Source organism: Cotesia glomerata, linkage group LG7, assembly GCF_020080835.1.
Source record: "Cotesia glomerata isolate CgM1 linkage group LG7, MPM_Cglom_v2.3, whole genome shotgun sequence".
NCBI classification, from domain to species: Eukaryota; Metazoa; Arthropoda; class Insecta; order Hymenoptera; family Braconidae; genus Cotesia; species Cotesia glomerata.
The window spans coordinates 2,654,779-2,679,722 of record NC_058164.1 but is presented as its reverse complement, the minus strand read 5'-3'; the positions used below and the strand labels follow the sequence as shown (position 1 = coordinate 2,679,722).

At 29.0% G+C, this 24,944-nt stretch overlaps 1 protein-coding gene and 1 long non-coding RNA gene across 6 annotated transcripts in view; one reads left to right on the top strand and one right to left on the bottom strand.

Annotated features, from left to right (window-relative positions):
• The window catches only part of LOC123269825 (Down syndrome cell adhesion molecule-like protein Dscam2), a 250,187-nt gene extending 239,823 nt beyond the window's left edge, over positions 1-10,364 (bottom strand). For all 5 annotated transcript variants that reach the window (XM_044735685.1, XM_044735682.1, XM_044735686.1 and 2 more), the window contains exon 1: positions 10,034-10,364. The gene's annotated coding sequence lies outside the window, so the exon portion shown is untranslated. The remainder of the gene's footprint in view (positions 1-10,033) is intronic.
• LOC123269832 lies at positions 7,557-24,678 on the top strand. Its single transcript, XR_006510473.1, has 3 exons — positions 7,557-7,735; positions 14,945-14,946; positions 24,530-24,678. It is a non-coding gene; the product is annotated as an uncharacterized LOC123269832 (long non-coding RNA).
• Positions 24,679-24,944: the final 266 nt, after the last annotated feature.

Below are 24,944 nucleotides of genomic sequence, written 5' to 3'. Positions count from 1 at the left end.
GTAATTCATGAGATACATATAACATAACCGAATGACTGAATGCAAAGTAAAAAAATTTAATGAAAAAGTAGAGTGCAGCTATAAATAAATGGCCTGGAGTTTTTGTACTTTTACATGCTCGCAACAATTCACCCACTCAAACATCTAAACAAACATATCTGCGTACAGATTCACACACATGTGCTTACATCTATTGAAGCAGCGGTTCAATCTTCTCCAATTAAATTCTACTGGAATTCGGACCAATAACAATACCTAACAGCATACTTGTTCACTGTGTCGAGATAATGAGGAAAACTATGAGGCCGGCAAAAAGCATCGAGCTCAATAAACGCAGCATAGCCCGTTCTCGTCAATATAACAGTTTAATTTCGAATTTCTCGATAAAGTACGAAGAGTTTTTTAAATATAACCGATAGCTCGTTTAATAAATAATCAACGTCAAAAATTTTGAGACTGTGCTTTCTACAGCTCAAGCATAAATTTTCGATAAGATGTATTTTTAGATTTCTTTCATTACAAATGATTAAATTAAATTATGCACAATACTGTCGAACTCATAACGTGAGAAAATTAATTTTTTGTCAGTAAAATGATGAATCTTCCACAGAAATTTGATGTCAATATCTTGCAAAAATATGAAATTTTCTTATTTATTTTTTAACAATTTATTGTTACAAAGTTATAAGCGTAAAAATTTACCATGATTCATTAGAATACGTTACTATTGGTGTTTCTTTTATTCTGCGTAGAATATTTTTATAACCAGATTATTAAATCGTTAGATTGATAAATGATAATGATAACAAATGATGACGAACATAGCAATTAGGGCAGCCTACAAGCGTTTTAATATATTTTTTATGATGATAACGTTACAGTACACAAGCATATCTGAAAAAAATATTAAGTCTCATTCGTATTTTGAAAATGAAATACTAAAAATTAATTTTATAAATTATATTTTTATTTTTTCCTTGTTAATTTATACCTATAACTAGCTTTTACCCGCGGCCTAATAAATATCAAAGATCATAACATTCCTAATAGAAATGAATCAATGTGATTCAGTATTTAAAAATTAGGTTTCTTATAATAAGACTTCAAATAATTATTAGGTGACTGAATAGTAGTTACAGACAGTTTCTCGGATAGCGTAACCGGTAGAGCCTTTGGCGCGCAACCAAATAGTCCGGGTTCGAGTCCCAGTCTGGGCTGTCTGAATTATTTTTTCGGTTACCGAAAAATTCCCACTGAGTGGCGTCCGACCTTTTCCTTCATCCTTTTTTTCCCCAATTCCCAAATAAGTCTTTAATGGCGAATTTAGCTATGAATTATGGCTAGATTTAATTTTAGTATTAATTTAATAAATAAGAGAATTGAGCCATAATTAAGCTATCCGAGGGCACTGTCCTTAACTAATATTCATTCCCAGAATAATTAATACAATGCTATATTAATTATAATTATTATTATCATAAATCACCTAAAAATTTATTTTTTTCATTTTTTTTTTTTTTTTTTTTTTTTTTCATTTTAAAATTATTATAGCTGAAGCTATAGTCAATAAGAAATTAATTAAAAGGCTTTGAAGTTGCTAGAGTTCCAAATTTTTTGACAAACAATCATGCGTGCCAAAATAATTTTTTCAAAAAATATATATATATTTTTTTTAATAAAAAATATCCTAAGGTAAAAGCCCCAATTATTGACGCTATAAGAGACGAAGTTATGATTTCATTTTTTTTTTAAGCAATCAAATATAAATATCGTTAAATTTTGTTTGTGGTAATGTTTTAACTAATCAATTTCCATGAATGATTAATTATTATTAAAAATATAACAATTTATTCAAAAACTTATTTTAAAACTTATTTAAAACCAAAACACGTCGAGTTATTTGACATTTAAAGCCTTGTATATAATCGCGTAACATATTTTATACTTAAAAAAAAAAGGCGTCATAGCGCTGTTGACTGGCTGTCAATATGGGATTCACCATAAAAATTATGAACTAGTTATTGACTCCCATTATTTAAATATTATAAAGCATTCAATTAATTTCGATTATTTAATTTTATAAATATTTCATATATTGTTAATTAAAAAAAAAAATAGATCATATAATTACATGAAAAAATTAATTTAAACTTTGCAGTTTAAAAAAATGCTTTTCTCAACAAAGTTGTTAAGAAAATAGACGCTCGTAAGCTGATTTGATGAACTGGTGCTAACTTTATTTTTTTTAATAGTTAATATTTAATATTTTGAACTGAAAGTGATTTTTTTCAATTTTTTAATTAATTAGAATTTAATAAAAATTTATTTGATCGTTATTCTTATTACAGATAATTTAATATATTTAAAAATAATTTAGGGTGTCAATATTTAGACCCCCGTCAATAATTGGGGCTTTTACGTTATGTCCTTTTTAATACCTCTAAGAATATGTGTAAAAAGTTTCATCATAATCGGTTGTGTAGTTTTGGCGTGAAAGCGTAACAAACAAACTTACATTCACATTTACAATATTAGTAGGGATGATCAATTGACTGTAACGATATCTTATGAACCAATTCAATCGATCTAAACGGAGCTGATAACACAGCTCTTGAGATTAGATTTAAGAAACAAAGAAAGACTAAAATAAACTACAATGTTTTTGAATTTTCAATTCCTTTTGAAAAAAGTTTAATAAAAAACAAATTCATGAATCAAAAGATATTTTTTTTTTATGTGTCGATTGTAAACTCCGAAGTACAAAGTTTGAAATAATGTTGAAACTAAAAAAGTTTCAATCTAACTTTTCAACAACACAAAAACATATTTTGTGAGACAATGAACGCTTTCAACCTCCAGTTTAATAATCTTGGCCCTTAACTTTTTACGAAATTAATTTCGTTATATAATTATCTCACCGATAGAGCTCCAGTTCCTTAATTTGATAAAACAGGCGCTTAAAAAACATCGAAAAACAGCGAGCTAATCATTAAGCCGGTTAGTACATTATAAAAATAATAGAAATGCAAATAAGTAAATATAAAAGCAACACCCGAGGCGTGGCGAGTCTCGCAGGGGCAATTGCGCGAAAGATCGCGCAAGTCGTTGAAAGCTCGTGCGTAATTTACGCAGTATATTCATTGTAAGCACAAAGCCGAGCCCAGAGGCAACTTTAAAATTCAAAGCTTTAGAACTGAGGCTATCGTTCAAGCCATTTTAACTATGTACTTTCAACAAACTTCTGCCCTCGATCTTGATAAATATGCACTTCCTTATTGTGTATGGGTGCATCTCTGCCTTCACTGCACCGGTACTTTCTTCCCTACACCCTAAACTTCCTTCTATTCGCAGTTTTCTCCCCAGCTCTCTGATAACCGCAAGTCGAGGATGCTATTCCCCAAGGCGCTTCACTTTCCTTTCAGCTCGTACTCTAGAGCCATTCCCGCTCTTTTACTCTTCCCGAGCGTCCTACTAACCACCTACTGAAGGTACTCACTTTATAGCTATATACTCCCTGCATTATTTAGTCAATATCGCACCCCATTTTCGGAAAATTTTATCAACCCTTTACAGTTCTCCTATCTCTTTACTCATTTTTTCTTTTACTTCTGATTCATTTCACTCAATTCATCTCTTCAACTGCACAGAACAAGAAATTACATGGAAAAAAGTAAACTGTAATAAATAATAGTCGATTTATAATAAATAATGATCAACTGGAAAAAATAACGATTTCAAACAGTAAAATCGTGATTTTAACCATCACTTTATAATATTTATCATTTAAATGCTACAATTTATTATTTACATAGAAGAAAAAAGTTTGGAAAATCCAAAAGTGCACGCCTCATAACGCTCATTCATTTTTTAAGAAAAAATAAATTGTGTAATTGATTAAAAAAAAAAAAAAAAATTATAATTAAGTAATTTCTTACAGAGTATTTTTTTTCTTCTTCTTAATATCAGCGCCCTTTTTTCTTATCATATGCGCACGCAGTCTAAAAAAATCTAGCTTGATCAAGTCTCGCCATAGTTTTCACGTGACAAATAAGAAAAATTCATTTGTCTTTGTACGGTTTTATCGTAGTGAATTTTAATAAAAATTCAATTTAAAAAAAAAAATACGTAAACTAGGCTACTGATATGAAATACGGACCCAATTCATCGCATTCTTAAACTAATAAAAAAGGTCCGGTCTTGAAATATCAACTTGTTCGGGAGTAATCGTTAGTACATCCAAAATGGGGTGACATCCGGACATCCACGTAAAATTTTTTTCAAAATGGCTACATGAAATGATTTTAGAAAGTCAAAGATGGTTTAATTTAAGTGTTTTCTCGGTGTAAATCTACTTATATTATTGTATAGCTCCTTAACTAGCTATTACTCGCCCGCTCCGCTTTACATTTACGCTTCCGAATTACATTTTTAGATCTAAACTTGAAATTTAATTAAAGTATTGTCTTGACTTGCACAGATTCTCAATTCAATCGAATTGGCATGCACCTTTTATCCATGTAATTATTCTAGCTAATATTCATTGTAACTTTCAATGTGCAATCATTATAACATTCCCGTGTCTTTCTTACAAAAATGAATAATAATTGATTTGAAAAAAAAAAATTTGTAATGAGCATTGAAAGTTTCAGTTAAAGAAATTGCAGGTCTCATAAGTGAAGAAATCTGCTTAGTATATAAACATAACCAATAGAATTAAAAAATTTATTTTAAACAAATGACAATCGAATAGAATAAATTTAGTTACAATAAAAATTCATTATTTCTAAGTCAAAAAAATATAGGCTCCGAATTAGTAATCACCACCATATCATATACTAAAACCTTCTCCGAAACATGCTGCATCTTATGGTATAAGTATTATTCCGATAAGTTTAGTAGTTTTCGCAGTATAATCGGACAAAAAAATCGGCTCTCCATTTATTAGTTTAGATTTTTATGTTCTTCATCGATTTTTTGCTGTTTCGAATTACTGCAAGCATTATCGGTGGCAACGAAAAAGATCGATTTTTTTTTAATTTTTGCATCTTATTACTAAACACTAAAAAATGTTAAGAAATTTTTTTACTTGTGCATATAATTTATTTAAACAATAATTTTAATTTTTCTTTGTTTTTGTTGATTAGAAAAATTTGATTAACTAAAATAAGTTAAATTGAACTTTTGGTAGATACTAATTACTTTAAAAAAAATTTTAACTGATTTTATTCAGCGACAAGTAAATAAACTAGTTTACTTAAGACTACTATCAACTTGAAAACAACGAGAGCAATTAAACCGCATTAATACTGGTGGAAGAAATAAGTTGAATAAGTTTTTATGATCCTCAAATAATACAAAGGGAATAGTATAAAGAATAAGTTAAGAACGCGTTAAAAAAGTGTAAGAGGAGTTGTTGTTCGCGTGAGCATGTACTAAATTTTTCATCTCAGAGTCTAAATATCCAAGCTGTTGTACGAGCTAAGGATCCTGAGTGAGTCATTAAATTTTCATAATATATAACACGCACGCAGCTGGATGTATACATCCACTCGTGCCGGTTTAAGCTCTATTTAAACTTCTATATACATAGGTTAACTTCACGAGGGAATGAAGAAAGAAAATTTATCATGCTCAAGCTCCATAGCAGCGCATTAGTTAGGATAAGTCTTGGTGAATTCTAATATAAACCTGAAAGCTCAAAAGCTTCATTTTAAATTATTATTCTTGATAATATTCTATTGAATTGTTGATGTCATTTTCTTTGAACTAATTTAAAATTTTTTTTTCAGTTTCAGATGTCCAATTCCAGGAATTTCTCATCTTGGAATGAAATTAAATAAAATTAGTTTTCGCGGTAAAGTCTTCTAATCATCTTCAAATGAAATGTAATGAGAACCCGGCAATTATGTAAATTTTATATTAATATTCACTAAATATAATACGAAACAATAAAAGTATTAAAAAATTTATTTATGAATTGTGTATAGTTTTGCATGAACGTTAAAGTATGAAGATACTTATTATTATTTAATAACATTTTAAAGAAAATACTAACAAAAAAATAAGGTACCGGCGGGTAATAAGGCCTAGCTAAGGGAGATTTTGAAAAAAATTGAAAAAAGGTTGGAAAATCCAAAAGTGCACGCCTTATAACGCTCATTCATTTTTTAAGAAAAAAATTAATTGTGTAATTGATTAAAAAAAAAAAATTATAATTAAGTAATTTCTTACAGAGTATTTTTTATTTTTTAACTTCCCGCTAAGAAAATTGAAAATTTTCAAAATCGGGAAGTTATTGTTTTCACCCCGTTTTTCGAAAATCGAGTTTTCATCAGATCTCAACGTTTTGAGGTCCTAGGAAGCTTTCCTGACTATTTACACGGTGATGTCACCGTGTCTTTTGCCCCTAGAATTCTGATACTAATTTACAGAATTTGAGTCGATCAATTTTGAGAAATCTCTAAAATAAAATTTCCAAAAATTCGTTTTTTTGAAATATCTTTCAAACGGCTAAACCGATCAATTCCAAAAACTAATCAGCTCTTAACCTCAAAAAACCACGTCGATTGCCACCAGCCCGGTCAAAATCGGTTGATTTGTTCGTGAGATATCGTTGTCGAAAAAAATTGAAAAAAATGTTTTTTTCAGAATTTCTATGAAATTTTTAGTCTGACCAGTTTACGTTCAAAGATTTTTCAAAGAACTTAAAAAATTGCGTCGAATGCCGTAAACCGCGCGAAAATCGGTTAATTCATTCAAAAGTTATTGCGGTTTGAAAATTCAAAAAATAGTGTTCTTCAAAACTTCCATTAGCCTTTTGAGCTCGAAGAGCTCAAAAGCACAGAACAGCGATTTATTTGAGCTCGGAGAGCTCAAAATTATACAAAAATTATATTTTTGAGCTCGAAGAGCTTAAAAAATAAGTGGATTGTTGAGCACTTAGGTATGGAGGTAGCGGGAAGTTGCAGGGATGGCCTTTAGGGTCAACCGTTTTCCTAATTTTTTTTTTTTAAATATCGGCGCCCTTTTTTCTTGTCATATGCGCACGCAGTCTAAAAAAATCTAGCTTGATCAAGTGGCGCCATAGTTTTCACGTGACAAATAAAAGAAGTTCGTTTGGCTTTGTACGGTTGTATCGTAGTGAATTTTAATAAAAATTCAATTAAAAAAAAAAAATACGTAAACTAGGCCACAGATATGAAATACTGACCCAGTTCATCGAATTCTTAAACAAATAAAAAAGATCCGGTCTCGAAATATTAAACTGTTCGGGAGTAATCGTTGGTACATTCAAAATGGGGTGATATCCGGATTTCCACGTAAAATTTTTTTCAAAACGTTTTTTTTTTTCAAAATAGCAACATAAAATGATTTTAAAAAGTAAAAGATGGTTTAATTTAAGTATTTTTTCGGTGTACATCTACTTATATCATTGTATAAGTGTAACATAGTTGTGATAGAGGCATTTAAAGATCACAAAATTGCTTGACCTTGATGAGTCGAGTATAAAGCACAAACTCACGCGCTTCGCTTTATGAGGCGTGCAATATTGCATTTAATTATTGAAATGTATCATTAACTTTTATATTAATACATTAGCCATGAAATATAATGGAGTAATGGTAATTTTCACCATAAACAAACACAAAATTAAATTTTTTTAAAAACCTTGCGAATAGGCTTTATTTTACTACGGTAGGGTAATAAGGCTTGCGGGTTAAACATACTGGAAATAGTTACACTATACTTAATAAAATTGGTATTAGAGATCAATCATCACTTAAATTTAGCAACAATACTTTTTAAGATGTTGATAAAAATTAGAACAATGATTTTAAATTATTGAATATAAAATTATAAAAAATGTTTACCATTTACTCAAACCGTTTTTTAAGAATTCTTCTGCGCTACTTTAGCATATGACGGATGATGAAATATAGAAGACAGAAAACGTTGTATCGGGACTCTGTAAATTTGTAGCGACATTTCTATGCTAGACGTTTTTAATACTAAAGAAGCCTTTAGCAGAAGCGGTTATTTTAAATATCATTTCTATTACTTAGGCCTTATTACCCGCGGGTTCCTTATTAATTTTTACGATAATTGAAATAAAATTAAACACTTGAAGTGTAGTAGGTTAATAAAACCTATGAATTGGTCATACTTACTTGAATAATTTTAATTGTTAAAGTTTTTTATAACGGCAAAAGTTAATTTTCTTGCTGATATTAAAAAAAAATAATTTGATAATAACATTATTGAATTAAAACTTGTTTATTAAATTGATATTGTTTATCATTATTTTGCCAAATATTTCTTACCTACTCCGTACTACGCCTTATCGCCCACTGGTATTTTGTATCGCAATTAAAAAGTATGATAATAACTCTAAATATAAATAATGAATGAAAAAAATCTGGTAATGATTGAATTAGCATTAACGAGCTTTGCTATTGAATTGAAAGTTTATAATTTTATTTACGACTAGCGGCAATTGAATTTTTGGTATCACACGAAAAGTTTTACGGTAAATCTATTTTCAGCTAAAAGCTAAGTTGACATCTACTAGTAATTCCGTGTATAGTTCAATTGTACATCTATGGAGACGTATACACTAGTTTTCCAAGTGATATATATATATATATATATATATATATATATATATATATATATATATATATATATATATATATTCTCATATTAAAGCAATTGAATTTCCTAAGTTTGATGAATCTAATTTTACAGCATTTCGTCTGTATATTACACACAATATGAATGGAAGCATACAAAAAAATGACATGAAAAAAAAAATTAATTACATATACACACTTAAAGTTCAATTTATTTTCGCATTTAAATATCTCTCCGTAAATGAGACTCCTCTTATAAGTCGTCAAAGCATACCAACTCCACTCAACAGATGTACATTTTTTTTAATTTATGAAATTCTAATATTCATAAACTGCAATGAAATTACTGTTTATAGAAAGAAAAACTATTTGCCAAATTTTTTTACTCTTTGTGTATTATATAAATGCTTATGCGAAAAATTGCAGTCCCCAAGAATCAGAGCTCAAAAAAAGTAAACAAAAATTGAAATGAGACTTGTGAGGTGGAATAATATCTCGAAAAAAAAAAAATAAAAAAATAAACATGAGGTTTAAAGATTTTAGTGATTAAAATTCCATGCGATTCGTTTGCTTGTGCATTTAATTACAAAATAAATGAGAAAAAGCTAAAAAACATTATACGTATAAATGGGTGTAATGAATATTTGTAAAACCATTAGTAGAACTTGAAAACATATTTTTTTTTTTATTTTATTTTATATAATTAATGGTAGAAATTTAGCATCAGTAAAAATTTATTTTTCCTGTCTTTCTTTCACGAAAGAATTCGATTCTCGTCGGAAATGTCTGCGGAGGAAGACTATTACTGCCTCTAATGAGATTAGCGACGTCGTTGCTCTGCAATAAGAACTAAACGTTTCGTTTCAATTCAGTCACGTACTTGACGGATATTTTTTAATGAATTTTTCCTTCGATAAAATTAACAAATTTTATTTAAACTTTTTTTTTCAGTATTTTATAAAAAAAAAAAATGTATTTAAGTATTAAATTTTTTGCAAGTGAATCTTTTCTTTAATTAATTCATTTAATTCTGAAAAATGAAATGCATTTATATACAGTCAGAATAAATTACATAATATTACAGATAAAAAAATTTAAATATGACATTAATTACTTTAATCGTCCGCGAGTTTAAATTAAAGATATTTTTTTCTAGCTTAGCCATTAAATAAAGTGCTCTGATAAATGCACAAAAAAAGCTTTTGCATATGCAACCCATTAAAAGTCAACCCGATAAGCTCGCTGAATCATAAATAATTGCTCTATCTCGTCGACCCCGCAGGAAAATGAAAATCGTTTAAAAAAAGCATTTCAAATGATATTTATAAAGAAAATGAAATTACAATAAAATCATCAGAAAGTTTGAAGCTTTTAAAAATATTCTATTTATAAAATGTACGTACATTTTTATTTATCGATATTCCGTTCATGTTCACAAATGTCACGTGTTTCTAAAACTAGTTCCAGCTCCTAGATGCAGTGATTAAAAAACTGTCAACTTGTATCGTATAAAATTGAAAAAAAATATGTTAAAAGTCACGTTTAAATTTAAAAATCACATCAAATTTTAAGCAATAAATTAATAAATAAAAAATGTATGTTCTATTTAACTTATGAAATTTGGTATTGAGGATTAAAAGAACTCTACGAAGTCACTGAATGCAAAAGGGGGCCGACTAATACGATTGGGGGCACCTTGCTCCGAGTAAATCGCGTGGAGAACTGACACCTAACGCGCGATCCAGCATCCCTTTCAGCATCCAACCACCGAGAGGATCCGAGCACGCGCGAAATACTCCCTCTCTTAGAGGCGTACAAACCACCCCGCTCACCCGCTGTCAACCCTTTCGGCTGTTCACGTTTCTTGTTCGCTTTTTTTTTTTTCATATTTTTCATTCTGTGTGTTCGTATCTGAGCTTTATCACGTTAGCTTTCTCACTTTTTTTTTCTCACGAACTCTAGTAGCTAGGTCTTTCAACCCACTCAAGCTCCAACACACACACGGAGCCTGTTTCTTGTAATTTTTCATCCTACATACACAATACACACATCCGTCTTACGTGACAGTGGCTCTGTAACATAAATCTTGGACCAATCAGCCCAAATCTGATTAAGTGCTGAGGAAGAATTTAAACTAACGATATACGTCTACTCATTAAAGTTTTTTTTTACTTCTAAGCGTCTGAAGTTACCATCTAATATTTTTTTTACTGTTAACTTTTGGGTAATTTTCCTGATTGTATAAAGTATAGTTATGATGAGTATCTTCATTGAAAAAAAAATTTTTTTGAAACAATCAGTCTTGAAAATCAAATGGATTAATTAATTCATGTAGATCTTTAGGTTAAAGATTTTATTTGAATCTCAAGTTAAAATTTAAATTATAGATTCAACGTATTGAACGTTCAAATCGTAAGTTTAGCGTATTAGACGTTGAAAACGTAAGTTTAACGTATTGGATGTTAAAATCGTTATTTGAACGTATTGAACGTTAAAAATATTAGTTGAACGTATTTAAAATATTGTGAGCGTAATTCAAACCGATAAGGAGTGAAAATGAGTAATGTTAAAACTATTCAGATAACTATGATTTTAAACAGAAGTACGATAAAAAATGTTTTTTCAATTCTGTTAGGGAAAATTTCATTTTTTTGGTTGAAATTTTACCATCCGTTTGATAAAAATACTCAGTCCGAATTTTTTACTTATGGAATGATTTCCAAAATGTTTTTTTTCAAAAGTATATGGCTGTTTAAGAAGACAAACTAGTGTTTAATTAAGAACCAGTGGTACTTGGAGTATCTTTGAATTTACTCTTTTTTAAAAATGTTGAATTTATATTTTTTACGTCTAATACGTTAAACTGACGTTTTAAACATTAAAAACGTTAAATTTACAGCTTGAACGTTCAATGCGTTGAATCTACGACTTAAATTTCGACTCGGGTAAAGTTTAAAAATAAGAAGTTATTTATTTCACTTCGATTTTAAAAAATCAAATATTTATCAGATCAGATCAAATTTTAAGTCAATCGAAAGAGTTGAAAAATCAACTGATCGGTAAACTGAGTTGGGAATAGCAAGAATTTTTAGAGAAGGCCTTGATTACAAGATCAATCATTTTCAGATTTTTTGTGGAAAAAATCTCAAAAACCCGGAAAAAAGAAAACTCGAAAAATTACAGTATATAATGCAACGTGGCTTAAGCCTACGTTTGAACTATATTTCACGGAAAAAAGAAAACAGGAATAATCACAGTATAAAATGTACAATCGGTCCCGTCGTAATCAAAACTAGAAAAATTACAGTTTGAAATAACATTTTTCTAAATTCAATTTTTTAATTTAATTTTCAGAGCTTTCAATCTAAATATTACATTCTACAATATAATTCTTATAAAATATGTAATAATTACAATTTGAAACTGTAATTTTTCCAGTTTTTATCACGAAGCACCACGTTGCATTATATACTGTAATTTTTCGAGATTTCTTTTTTCAGTGTTTTTGAAATTTTTTCCACAATAAATCTGAAAATGATTGATCTTGCAATCAAGGCTTTCCCTAAAAATTCTTGCTATTTCCCAACTCAGTTTATTTTTCAGCTCTTTCGATTGACTTAAAATCTGATCAGATCTGATAAATATTTGATTTTTGAAAATTGAGATGAAGTCATTAATTTCTTATTTTTAAATCTTATGAATTTTTATATCGTAAAATTGAAAAGTAAAATTCAAGCGAGAAATTTAAATTTTTCAAGCAAAAATATATAATATTTCATAATCATAAATAATGAAAAAAATCTATAAAGTTCGTCTAGAAGAATAAATAAATAAATTCTCCAATAGATGATATGTTATTCGAGACACGTATGAAATTATAAAACGATACCAGTGTTACAAAGCTTAATTTTTTTACCATGTAATCTAACACTCATTAGTCGGTTAGTTGAGACAAAAATACATATATTCAATGAGAATAAATAATGTTTTAATGTGTGTGTTGGTTAACTTATGGGCTTAGCGTCTGATACATTTACTAAGGGTACTGGTAATGTAATCGATGTCATTGTTGTATTGATAGCATACGTATAATTACATACGACGCAATGAATAACCATGCAGCTCAAATGATTATGTAAAATGTATAATGCCCAAGTTAATCCGATTTCCGGTTTTGTATTGTGCAAAATAATTATATTGAATTCTGATATTGAAGTTAAGTGTTTAAGTATTAAATGAAAAGTAAAACTTTGTATTTATAAATATACAAATTTATGGCCACAAGTTTTTGAATTAAGAAGGTAACAGAATTCTATTCTTGCTGAAAGATCAATTATTTATGAATAAAAATAAATTTTAAAAGTATAAACCTCAAAGGAGTACTTGTTAAAGTTACGGTAAGCCGAAGTGTATTCTAACGACGAAAAGTCGAGGTTACGATGATTTATTGGACTCTCGAGTGTTCTTGAGATGTCTAGAATCTAAGAAATATCTTTGGGACATCCCTTAGATCATTACAACCAAAAAATTAGTTATTTTTATGAATATTCTATCGCTTTGCGCTCACTTGCAACTACATTCATTGTAATTTATTGTCAGAAGTAGTAATTGTATTTCAAGTTTGTATTTGTCAAGCATAGTATATAATTTTTTAACCAAAGATAGTTTTAAAAGCATCCAACAGAGGGCGAATGATAGCTGAATCATCTCTTTACAAGAGAATTCATTCTTATTGATTTTAAGTTCTAAATTTGTATTCTAATCGATTACACGGAGGGAAAAAAATATTGTCTAGCAAAGAATTTCTTAGCTTAAAAATTTTTATTTAAGAATATTTTGACAAAAAGTTTGGAAAATCCAAAAGTGCTCGCCTCATAACGCTCATTCATTTTTTAAGAAAAAAATTAATTGTGTAATTGATTTAAAAAAAAAATTATAATTAAGTGATTTCTTACAGAGTATTTTTTATTTTTTTTTTTTTAATATCAGCGCCCTTTTTTCTTGTCATATGCGCACGCAGTCTAAAAAAATCTAGCTTGATCAAGTGGCGCCAGAGTTTTCACGTGACAAATAAGAAAAGTTCGTTTGGCTTTGTACGGTTGTATCGTAGTGAATTTTAATAAAAATTCAATTTAAAAAAAAATACGTAAACTAGGCCACTGCTATGAAATACGGACCCAGTTCATCGAATTCTTAAACTAATAAAAAAGGTCCGGTCTTGAAATATCAATTTGTTCGGGAGTAATCGTTGATACATCCAAAATGGAGTAACATCCGGACGTCCACGTAAAATTTTTTTCAAAACGTTTTTTTTTTCAAAATAGCAAGATGAAATGATTTTATAAAGTAAAAGATGGTTTAATCTAAGTGTTTTTTTCGGTGTACATCTACTTATATCATTGTATAAGTGTAATATGGTTGTGATAGAGACATTTAAAGATCACAAAATAGTTTGACTTTGACGAGTCAAGTATAAAGCACAACCTCACGCGCTTCGCGCTATGAGGCGTGCAAAAAAAATCAATATAAATATTCACTTTAGTTATGAAATATTTGTATTTATTGTAATAGTTAAACAGACGAAGAACCACTCGAATTAAGTAAAAATTATTTTGATCTATTTGATCAATTAGATAAGATTTAGATAAGACAATATATTCTCAATAATTAATTGAGCCAATTTTTGTTTAATTTTAAATTTTAATTATCTTTCACATATCTAAAAATAATACAAAATTACAATAAATTATTTTTTCATTGCCATGCATAGAGCCTAATATTCCCACATCAGAAAATTTTTTCACGGGAAGGAAACAACAATAAATATATAAATTAATTGAATGTTCAAAGTTGAACGTTAACGATATCGATTTGCTTATAAAATTAAAGTGGAGTATAAAGAGAGGATGGAAGTATACTCTGTGAAGTTAGTGCAGAAACTTGTGCAAAGTAACGACCCTACAATTACTGAAGAAAAGAATAAGAAAATCTCTGGCTCTGGTGCATTTTCTCTCTTTAACTTTTCTTTCGCATTTATTTTTTCCGAGAGCTTTTATTACGCTTCTCTTTCTTTCAATTCTCGTCAACGCTTTTTCTCATTCTCATTTTGAGGCTTGGACGGATTTCACCCGTGTCAGGTTGTGTGGCAATTGTCTGGAAGAAACGAATACAAAATTAAATGCAGGTGAAACAAGATATGTGATGATGGTATGTATAATAGTAAGAATAATCGTTGTTGAGGTGTTGCTAGTGGTTGAGATAATATTGGTATCTGGAATGTCGGCAGACAAGTGGAAAAAAATAAAAGATGAGAGCTGTCGGATATAATATCCAAAATTCATGATTTTACAGAACTTATTTTTTCCGTTCATAATTGAATTAAAATAACCTACTTTATAGAAGTTTTCATAAATTTAAGATTGTTCTTCGTCAAAATTTAATAAAGATTTCAAAATGAAATTGTTAATTAATGATTTTACAGAACGTAATCATATCAAAATATAATGTCTCATTCAAGAATATTTAATAAATAATTTAATTAAGACTTAAGAGACAGAAAGTAAAATCTAATTAAATTTTACTCGAGCTTGAATAATATAATTTTCTTAATAAATTAAATTTGAAGACTAAATCCCGAAAATGTATAAGAAATATATGTAAATATGAAATATTACATTTTAAAAAGTACTCAAAGTTTTTCGTAATATTGACAAATTGTTATAAAATTCAAAATCCAAATAATAAATCACGATTGAAATGATTTGTTAAGAAATCTGCCATGTTTCATGCATACAAGTTAAATCCTTTTCTCCGCTTTCCTAACATTGGAAATGAAATATATATGTGAATACACTTGGTATTTATACATGTTAGATCCAAGAAGAACGTGTTTAAGTAAAAGTAGGAGAAAGATAGACAAATGGGAGTAAGTGAGAAAGAATGAAAGTTGTTTAAAGTGTTCTCTGTCGATGGTACATTTGAAATGTGTAAAATGTACAGCTACAGGTTGTGAGCTAACGCTTTAGAGGACTGTAGAAAGAGTCGTCGGGCGGCGGGGTGAGAGAATAGAAAGAGCATGCCATGAGGCAAGCAAGATTTATAGTAGCCGAACCCGCAGGCGGTGGAGATTGATACGCGGGGTGTTGCCGCTTCGATGCTTTTGAGCTTTCCAAAGAGGATACCGAGGTGCAAGAACGTGTTCGGTTGGTGGCTCGCACGAATGATTTTATTTTTTAACGTTCCCGTGCTCCAGTTATTCAACATCATTGCTGTACTGCTAAGACCTGTTGATTCGTCCGTTTTTTCTCGGTGAAAAATACATTTTATCTATGATCTCCTCTTTTTTATTTCTTTGCATTTCCGTTTGAGCCGATTGTAACAAATAAATTACTTTAACGCAGATAAACGCCTCTGGAAGATATTGCTTGTTGTTTGGCTCTTTTCTCGGGTGATTCTTGATGCATTGATAATTTATGCTACATTGAAAAAAAAAAAAAAAAAAAAAAAAAAAAAAATTAACTCGATTAAAGAAAAAAATTCTTGATTCAAAAAAATCTTCTTATTGTCTTAAATTTGAAAGAAAAATTGTTTTTATTTTATTTGAAAAAAAAAAGTCACTTAAATTTCGATAAAAATTAAAATAATTAGGAAAAAAAAACACCAACTATTTTAAATAATTAAAAGTACTGATTCAGAGCATGCAATTGCAACAATAAGTAAAATACTATCAAGAATTCTCTATCTCTTTCTCTTGAACTTGGCAAAGCAGTTTTTGGAGCATATTTTAAATATTGAATAAAGATATTTCAAGTAATGTAAAAGGTATTAAGCATTCAATGCAATTTTAAATACTTCGGAAAATATTTTAGGATTGTAAATTTCTTATCGAGCAGGAAATCGAGAGAAAGATAGTATCATTTTTTAATTAATTATTAATTTTCTATGATCTATTTAAAAATAGTAGCAGGTACAATTTAAGGGTGACCCCTGATAATATCTCTAGCAATAATATCTCTGAAATAATATCTCATCAATTTTATCTTTGTTAATAATATCTCTCGAACAAAAAAGTCTCTGATGTATAAAAATATCTCAATTATTTTTATTTCAGCTATTATGTTCTCTAGAATTAGCATTTATGTCTGAGATATTATTGTTTTGAGACATTATTTGTCAGATGTAAAAATGGGTAGCTGGGGTCCAAGGGCGAAGCCCCGGTGGTGGTTGGGGGGCGAAGCCCCCCACATTAAAAATTTTTAAGATGTACACGGAAAAAAAAAATCGGTAGCAGATACGAACTAAATTACGAACCTAACAGTATATGACTTGATTAAATCCGATAAATCGTCTTAAAGTTATGGAAGGTCGAATGAAAAAGTGATCAACTAGCCCCGCCCTACCCTAAAGAGGGGTAGCCTCATTTAAGCTATTAGAGACACAGAGTTGAACTCCAAAATTATTTTTATAAAAATACTTACGAAAATTTATCATCGGTGTAAAAGAATATTCACAATGATAAAATAAATATTGAATGACTTGAAAAAAAAAATGAGTAGGTCAAGAATGTCAAGAGAATGATATAAATTGGAAGCTGCCTTCGAGTGAATATTTTATCGAAAATCTTTAGATATTTCGAGCGTACAGACAAAAGAAATTTTTCCATAGAAGTTAAATTGAAGACAAGCGTCGATGACAAAAGAACAAAGGGCTGTTCTTTTATATGAAAATAAAGTTTTTAAGAGGTTATAAAACCCAAGCTTACAAACGTAAGATCAAAAGCTAAGACACTAAAATATTTAATTAAGAAGCTATATTATCATAATCCAATTGTTAATTAAGTCTAGTACTTTTTTACAACTAGTTTTCTTTCCAGTAAATAAAATTTTTTTCCGTGTAATGTTTCCCTATACAAATAGAGATTAACTAATTAGGTAGTAAAAATCAACTTACATTTTTTTTTCATATTTTACGTGGTTATGAATCAATTTATTTTCTCTTCCTTCTTTCTTTACAAAACTCTTTTTTTTTTTTTTATTTTTTTTTTTATTGGTATCGCATTCATATCACTTGAATTAAGCTCGAGCGTAAAATCGAGTGCGCAATGGCTGCGTAATTTTTATTATGATTGTAGTTAGCTCTTACTAGTCTACAGTGCTCTGTACTCTGGTGTGGTGCCTTGAAAGCATCCACCATATTTGCTAATAGAGGACCCGCAGGTTGCAATTAATTATAATTGCAGCGTTGAACTGGAATTGTTCACGAATGCTGGCCGCATTTGAATCTCTGCGTTGGTACATATAGAAGTGTAGATGTATTTCGAGTGTGTGTGTGTGTGTGTGTGTGTGTGTGTGTGTGTGTGTGTGTGTGTGTGTGGATTTCTGTTCAGTTCAGTTCACTGCTCTCAACACCCCGATTTTTCACCTCAGAACCGAGAAATAATACTCAGCAACCTTTGCTAGGGATATACTCTTTAAATTTAAAATAAAAAAAAAATTTAATCACTAAATGAAATAATAATTTTAAAAATACTGGACTGCGAGTATTTGATTACGTGATTACACTATTCGCTTAAGCCACCTTGAAATTTTTTTTAAAATTAATTTATTTTTACTAATTAAAGGATTTATACTGTTAAAAATATTTTAAGCGTTTAATTATTTAAAAATTAAAAGTATGCAAAAATAAATTAAAGTAGTAATTTTTTTTTTGTTAATTTGCGAATTTTGAGGAATATTACAGCAAATTTGTAAATATCGAAATATTATGTAAAACAATAGAATTTGATTGAACCAAAACAGACTCTCGAATAACTAACCAATGTAGAATATGTTTAGATTATTAATTCAGATAGTACAACTCTGATAGCAGAGAGAATCCTTCATAATCCTGTATATACACATCTCACTTAGCATTCTGATCTAAATTTTCCCAAATTATATTGTCCGATATTATTACAGACTAAACAGTAAATATTTTTCTGATAAATTATCATTATTTTAGTATGCAAATAGTCATTTTAGTTTAATTATCAAAGGATAAATATAGTAGATGGTGTTTGATTAATATTAATTAGTTTCAATAACTTAAAAAATTAAAAAAGATCAAAAATAAATCTATGCCGATAACTTGTTAATTTTTCAGTTCATGATTTATTTATTTTTTATTATTTTCGTTACAAAAAAATTCTATAGAGGTGCGTATAGCACCTGTGCATAGAACAAGTATTAAATTATATAATTTTTCTTATAAATAATCACTTAATATAGTAATAGTAAATATAGTAATACCTAATACAGTGCAAGCTAAAAGAATATCAGCCTAGCAAGTTTCACTGAGCAAAGTTTTACATTATTTAAAATGGATTTTATAAATTTTATAGTTTATATTAATTTTATAAGTAATATTAGTGTAGAAATTATATTAATATCACGATTTTTAACTAATTTATTTTTAATATCACGATTTTTAACTAATTAACTATTTTTATCCATTCTCTCAGTTATTTATTTATTAATTTCTTCTTACCATTCAAAGTTTTTATCTCAGATGGTAATTTATTGAAATATTTCAATACTACATAATAAGCACATTGTGAGTAAATTGTTTTACTTATTTTTGGGAGAGACAGTTGCTTATGTCTTGTACAAGTTATTTTATTATTATAGAGATTTATGCAATCTTGATAATACACGGAGAGAAATTTATAGGAACCTTTCCAAAAATTATGGGAATGATTCCTATAATAAAATGATCATTATAGGTATCAATCCTATGCTCATTATGGGAACCATACCCATAATTTATTGGAAACATTCCTATACAATAATGGAATAGCTTCAATATATTATGGGAATGGTTCCTATAATATTATAGGAATGGTCCCTATATTATTAAAAGAATGGTTCCTATGGATATTATGGGAATGACGCACATAATAATAGAAAAATGTTTATGTTCATAATAATGAAGCAATCACATCAAAAATATAAAGTAATTATTATATATTTTTTTGCTAATAAATTTTTTTTTTTAAATAAAAATTGATCTTTCACTAAAGTGAAAAAATTTCTTTTTCATAATTTTTACTCACGCGTTTACTTAATTTTAAATTGTTTGTTCCAACTCTTATTATTGTGTTAGATAATATTGAAAAATATTGTAGCAATTCTAAAGTTTCTCTAATAAAATGGATATTTTCTCACTATACAATTAGAGGAGCAAGGTAGATATGGAAATTCATTGTTTATTTTTACAATTTCATTTTATTTTTAAAACAAATTATTTATTTACAATACATACGTTGAATATTTATTAAATCCACCATTTGGGTATGTAACTTTTATTATTTATATGAACAATATTACTTATTTTACATATTTCAAATAATGTTATTGGCAAGCAAGTAAAATTATCGAAATTACTAATAATTTCAAATGCTTCAAAGTGGTCATCGAAGTCGCAAATAACTTGAGTTGTAATGATAAATATCTCAATATTATTAGGCATCATTACTATAATATTATGGGAATGGTTCCTATAATATTATAGGAATGGTTTCTATAATATTATGGAAACTATTCCTATATACTATGGGAATCATGCCGATATTACTGTTATAATTATAGGTATTGTTCCTATAATTATAGGAACCATTCCCATAATTATAGTAAAATTTTCCAAAAATTATGGGTACAATTCCCATAATTCAAGTAATCGCTTCTAAAATGGTATAGGAAAACATTTCATTAAAATTATAGGAATAATTTCCATATTTTCTCTCCGTGTAGAAAGATAACGCAGTGGTAATGAAAGTTTTTCTAATCTCGAGGGGAGTGTTGTTGACATTAGTTACGCACAATTTACTTAGTAATCTATTTTGTATATTTGAGATAATTTAAATTGATTTGTTATTTGATAGATTGATAGAATAGATTAAAAATTAAAATCAATTAAATGGCATTGTTTATAAATGTTCTTACCATGTCCATCAATCTCATTTAATCTATCAGAATCGAAACGATTTGTGAACAGGAATGATCGCGAATAAATATTGCATAGTAAGTGAGCGAGTATTCACAAATAAATATTACCTGAAATGTAATTTAATTAGTGAATTTTGAGTTCCTGATCCAATTATATTGATTGCTGGTTATCAATTCATAAAGTACTTTAAAAGGTTTAATGGATAATTTATTAAAATGAGAGTGTGTTTTGATATATAAATTTAAATTGAAACCTGATGCTAACAACTCGATAAATTAAATAAAAAAATAATGAGAATGGACAATAAACGTGTGCTATGTTGAAGAAAGTGAGCGAAACAAGTGAAGTGGTTTCAGTTCATTCAGACAGACGGAAGTTTATTCCACACCTCCAAGCTTACGGTCCGATGCTTTCTAACAACGCTTTTCTGTTCTGGACATTTCTCTCGCGCTGGCCGTATAATACAGAAATGACATGCTTCACCAAAGTTTCTCCTGTTATTTCTTCCTTTCTTTATCTTTACTTTTGTTGTCGTTATCAACCGACTATTATAAACAGTGCTTTCATTGTAACCTGTTTCTTATGTATTTTCTTATGTTTATTTTTACTGTAATTATTATTATTAAGAGAATAAGAAAAATTTTGTGTCCAGGATAGTCATACAATAAAATCGGTTTTTTTTTTTCATAAAATTTAAAGTCATTGCAAAGGTCTTGATTCGAATTAGTGCCTTTTCAAAGTTTCATATCATTCTTACCGATAGTCAATTTATTATGATAAATATTTAAGCGGCATTCGAAAATACTCTATCTCTATATACATAATTAAGAAATGACCTTGTATTTCGTGAACTATTGACATTTTTAAAGATATAAGCTCATCCGAATGTTACACTCGTCGAGACCTTCCATTTGAGTATCAACATCAATTTTTCATATATTTATATATATTATATATATATATATATATATATATATATATATATATATATATATATATATATATATATATATATCTATAAATGAAAAATATATCAAAATGCATGTGGGTACTCAAATGAAAGCTCTTGATGAGTGTAACATCGGAATGAGCTTATATTGTTAAAAACATCATTATTTAACAAAATGCAATAGTCATTCCTTAATAGTACAGTGCAGTTTAACAAATATCTTGTGAACTATTGACATTTTTAAAGATATAAGCTCATCCCGATGTTACACTCATCAAGACCTTTCATTTAAGTACCCACATCAATTTTTATATATTTATATATATTATATATATCTATATATGGAAAATATATCAAAATGCATGTGGGTACTCAAATGAAAGCTCTTGATGAGTGTAACATAGGAATGAGCTTATTTCTTTAAAAATGTCAATAAATAAAAAATGACCTTGTATTTTGTGAACTATTGACATTTTTAGAGATATAAGCTCACCCCCACATTACACTCATCGAGACCTTTCATTTAAGTACCCACATCAATTTTTATATATTTATATATATTATATATATCTATATATGGAAAATATATCAAAATGCATGTGGGTACTCAAATGAAAGCTCTTATTGAGTGTAACATCGGAATGAGCTTATATCTTTAAAAAAATCAATAGTTAACAAAGTACAGTGCAATTTAACCAAAGTCATGATTTAATAAAGCAAAATTTTATTTATTTATATTTCACAAATCATGGCAGTCACATAGTGACTGCAAGGTTCCTAGTTATTATTATTTATACATTAAAAATATATTTTTTACTTATTCAGAAAATATTTAAAAATTTTTGCTGAATTTATTTTATAAATATTTTTAAATTGATGAAAATGAAATGTGAAATTTGTTTTTGTCAGATTTTTGCGATAAAAAATAAAATACTGATTATTTCTCTTATAATGAAAATTGTAAGTTTAGTAATTGAATATTCAATACATTTGTTGTTGGACGAAAGTTAACAGACTGATTACTGATGATAGTATTGCATCTATAGTTAATACATGGTAAAAACTAAAACAGTTAGTCAGAATAGTCAACAGCAGCTCGTATTTGTTGAATCCGAATACGAAGCTAAACTGGACTTGCCTCTGGCACACTATCAATCATCAATTAACCGTATTCAACAGTTCTATAGCCGGGTGCTAACTAATGTCAACCTCAATCTCACTCGTCTCATTCGTACATTGATAACAGGTTAGAATTGGGTTAATGAAATTACTTTGTTATAACTTGAAGTTTCTAAAAATAATAATCTAAAATTACAAGTGAATTTTAATTAATGTAATTGAAAGAGGAGGGGTTAAAAAACGTTAAAATTCACGATGATGACGCTAAATAACAGGTTCAAACTTCTCGGATGACGTAAAAACATGATGTAATCGAGAGAGAAGGGGGTAAAAAACGTTAAAATTCAAAAAACTCTTACCCCACATCGATAAAACAGAACATAATTCGGTATCCAACCGACTGTTAACAATACTCTGCAGTCGATAACATAGATCACCAGTTGACATCAAACTATCGACAAAAACTTACCTCAAATCGATAAATAAACTTCAATACCTACACCTCCATTTCATCCCACCAGAGCGGCGTAAGTATCGAACTTTTTCGCATATACTTATACCACAAGTCATTTGAATATATACAAAATTCATCATCACATCAAATAAGTGCATATCACATCAACACCAAAGCTGATACACAGCAAAGGTATCAGCTCCGCTGTTGGGTGGTAGCATTTTGACCTCAAACAATCGATCAAAAAATCGATGATAATCCCCCAACAGTCGGTAAAAATCGATCACCAAATCGATGATAATCCCCCAACAGTCGGTAAAAATCGATCACCAAATCGATGATAATCCTCAACAGTCGATAAAAATCGATGATAATCCCCAACAGTAACAATCGATCAACAAACCGATGCCAATCCCCAACAGCCGGTAAAAAAGAACACAAAAAACGACCTTCGATACCGCAGAAACACCAACAACAACCGTCGATAAGACAGAAACCCAAATGTCGCAGAAATATAACTCAGAAATCTACTTTATCGGTGGGTCAAACCCTCCTTGCTTAGCTACTGATAGTCATTCCTGACATCGCCTCTCCTTAATGCAATCGGCAGAAATTCTAATTTTGATCTGAATAATTGATTATAATTTAGTTTGACCTCTTTGTAAAATAAACAAGCTATGAAGTAATCTCTTCTCGCATTAAGTTTTAACCAGCCTAATTCTTTATAATACGGAGTAGTGTGCTCAAATCTAGAAATTTTAAAAATATATCTGATACAAGATTTTATTTTACGCTGTAATCTTTGCTGTAATTTGCCTGAGATATTTGTGTAAGCGGCACAGCAGTAGTCAAAGATGGGAAAAATCAAGGTTGTAACCAATTTTACGCGTAATTGTTCATTGAAAATTTCGTTATTGATTTTCAACTGCGCTAACGTTTTCATCGCTCGATTGCATACACTCACTACTTGATTCTCCCACATTAGAGTATCATCAATGATCACACCTAAATATTTAACTGACTTAACATACGGAATCACATGATCACTCACGATTGTATTTTGAGCACTTTTACAATAATCACTGCCAATTTTTTGCCTACTTCCTAGTATAATGGCACTTGTTTTTGATGCATTTAATTTTAGACAATTCAAACTACACTAGTCAACGATTTTTTGTATTTCATTATTTAGCATGACAACATATTCATTTATTTGTGACAGGCAACATGAAGTGTATATAATTAGATCATCTGCATAAAATAAATATTGACAATTTAATTGCTTCGCAAGATCAGATATGTGTAAAGTAAAAAGTAAAGGACCGAGCACACTACCTTGAGGTACGCCGTTCAAAATATCCTTCCAAGACGATTCACTGCTATTATAATAAACAGAAATAGTTATACTATACTTAATAAAATTGGTATTAGAGATCAATCATCACTTAAATTTAGCAACAATACTTTTTAAGATGTTGATAAGAATTAGAACAATGATTTTAAATTATTAAATATAAAACTATAAAAAATGTTTACCACTTACTCAAACCGTTTTTAGCTACTTAGCATATAGCGCTACTTTAGCATATGACGGAAGTCTTGGGGTCTGTCCAAGATAGAATAGTGGGACATCGAAAGTCGAGTAACACTTGACAATTTTAATGTAACAGATGTCTGTCCAATAGGATGTCTGTTCAATAGTGACTGCCGCAAACCACAATACCACTGAACAGTGGTAGACTCTATCCACCAAAGGGAGTTCACGTCACACCGGCTGATTGGACTTTGGTCTACTCTCCTTCGTGTCTTG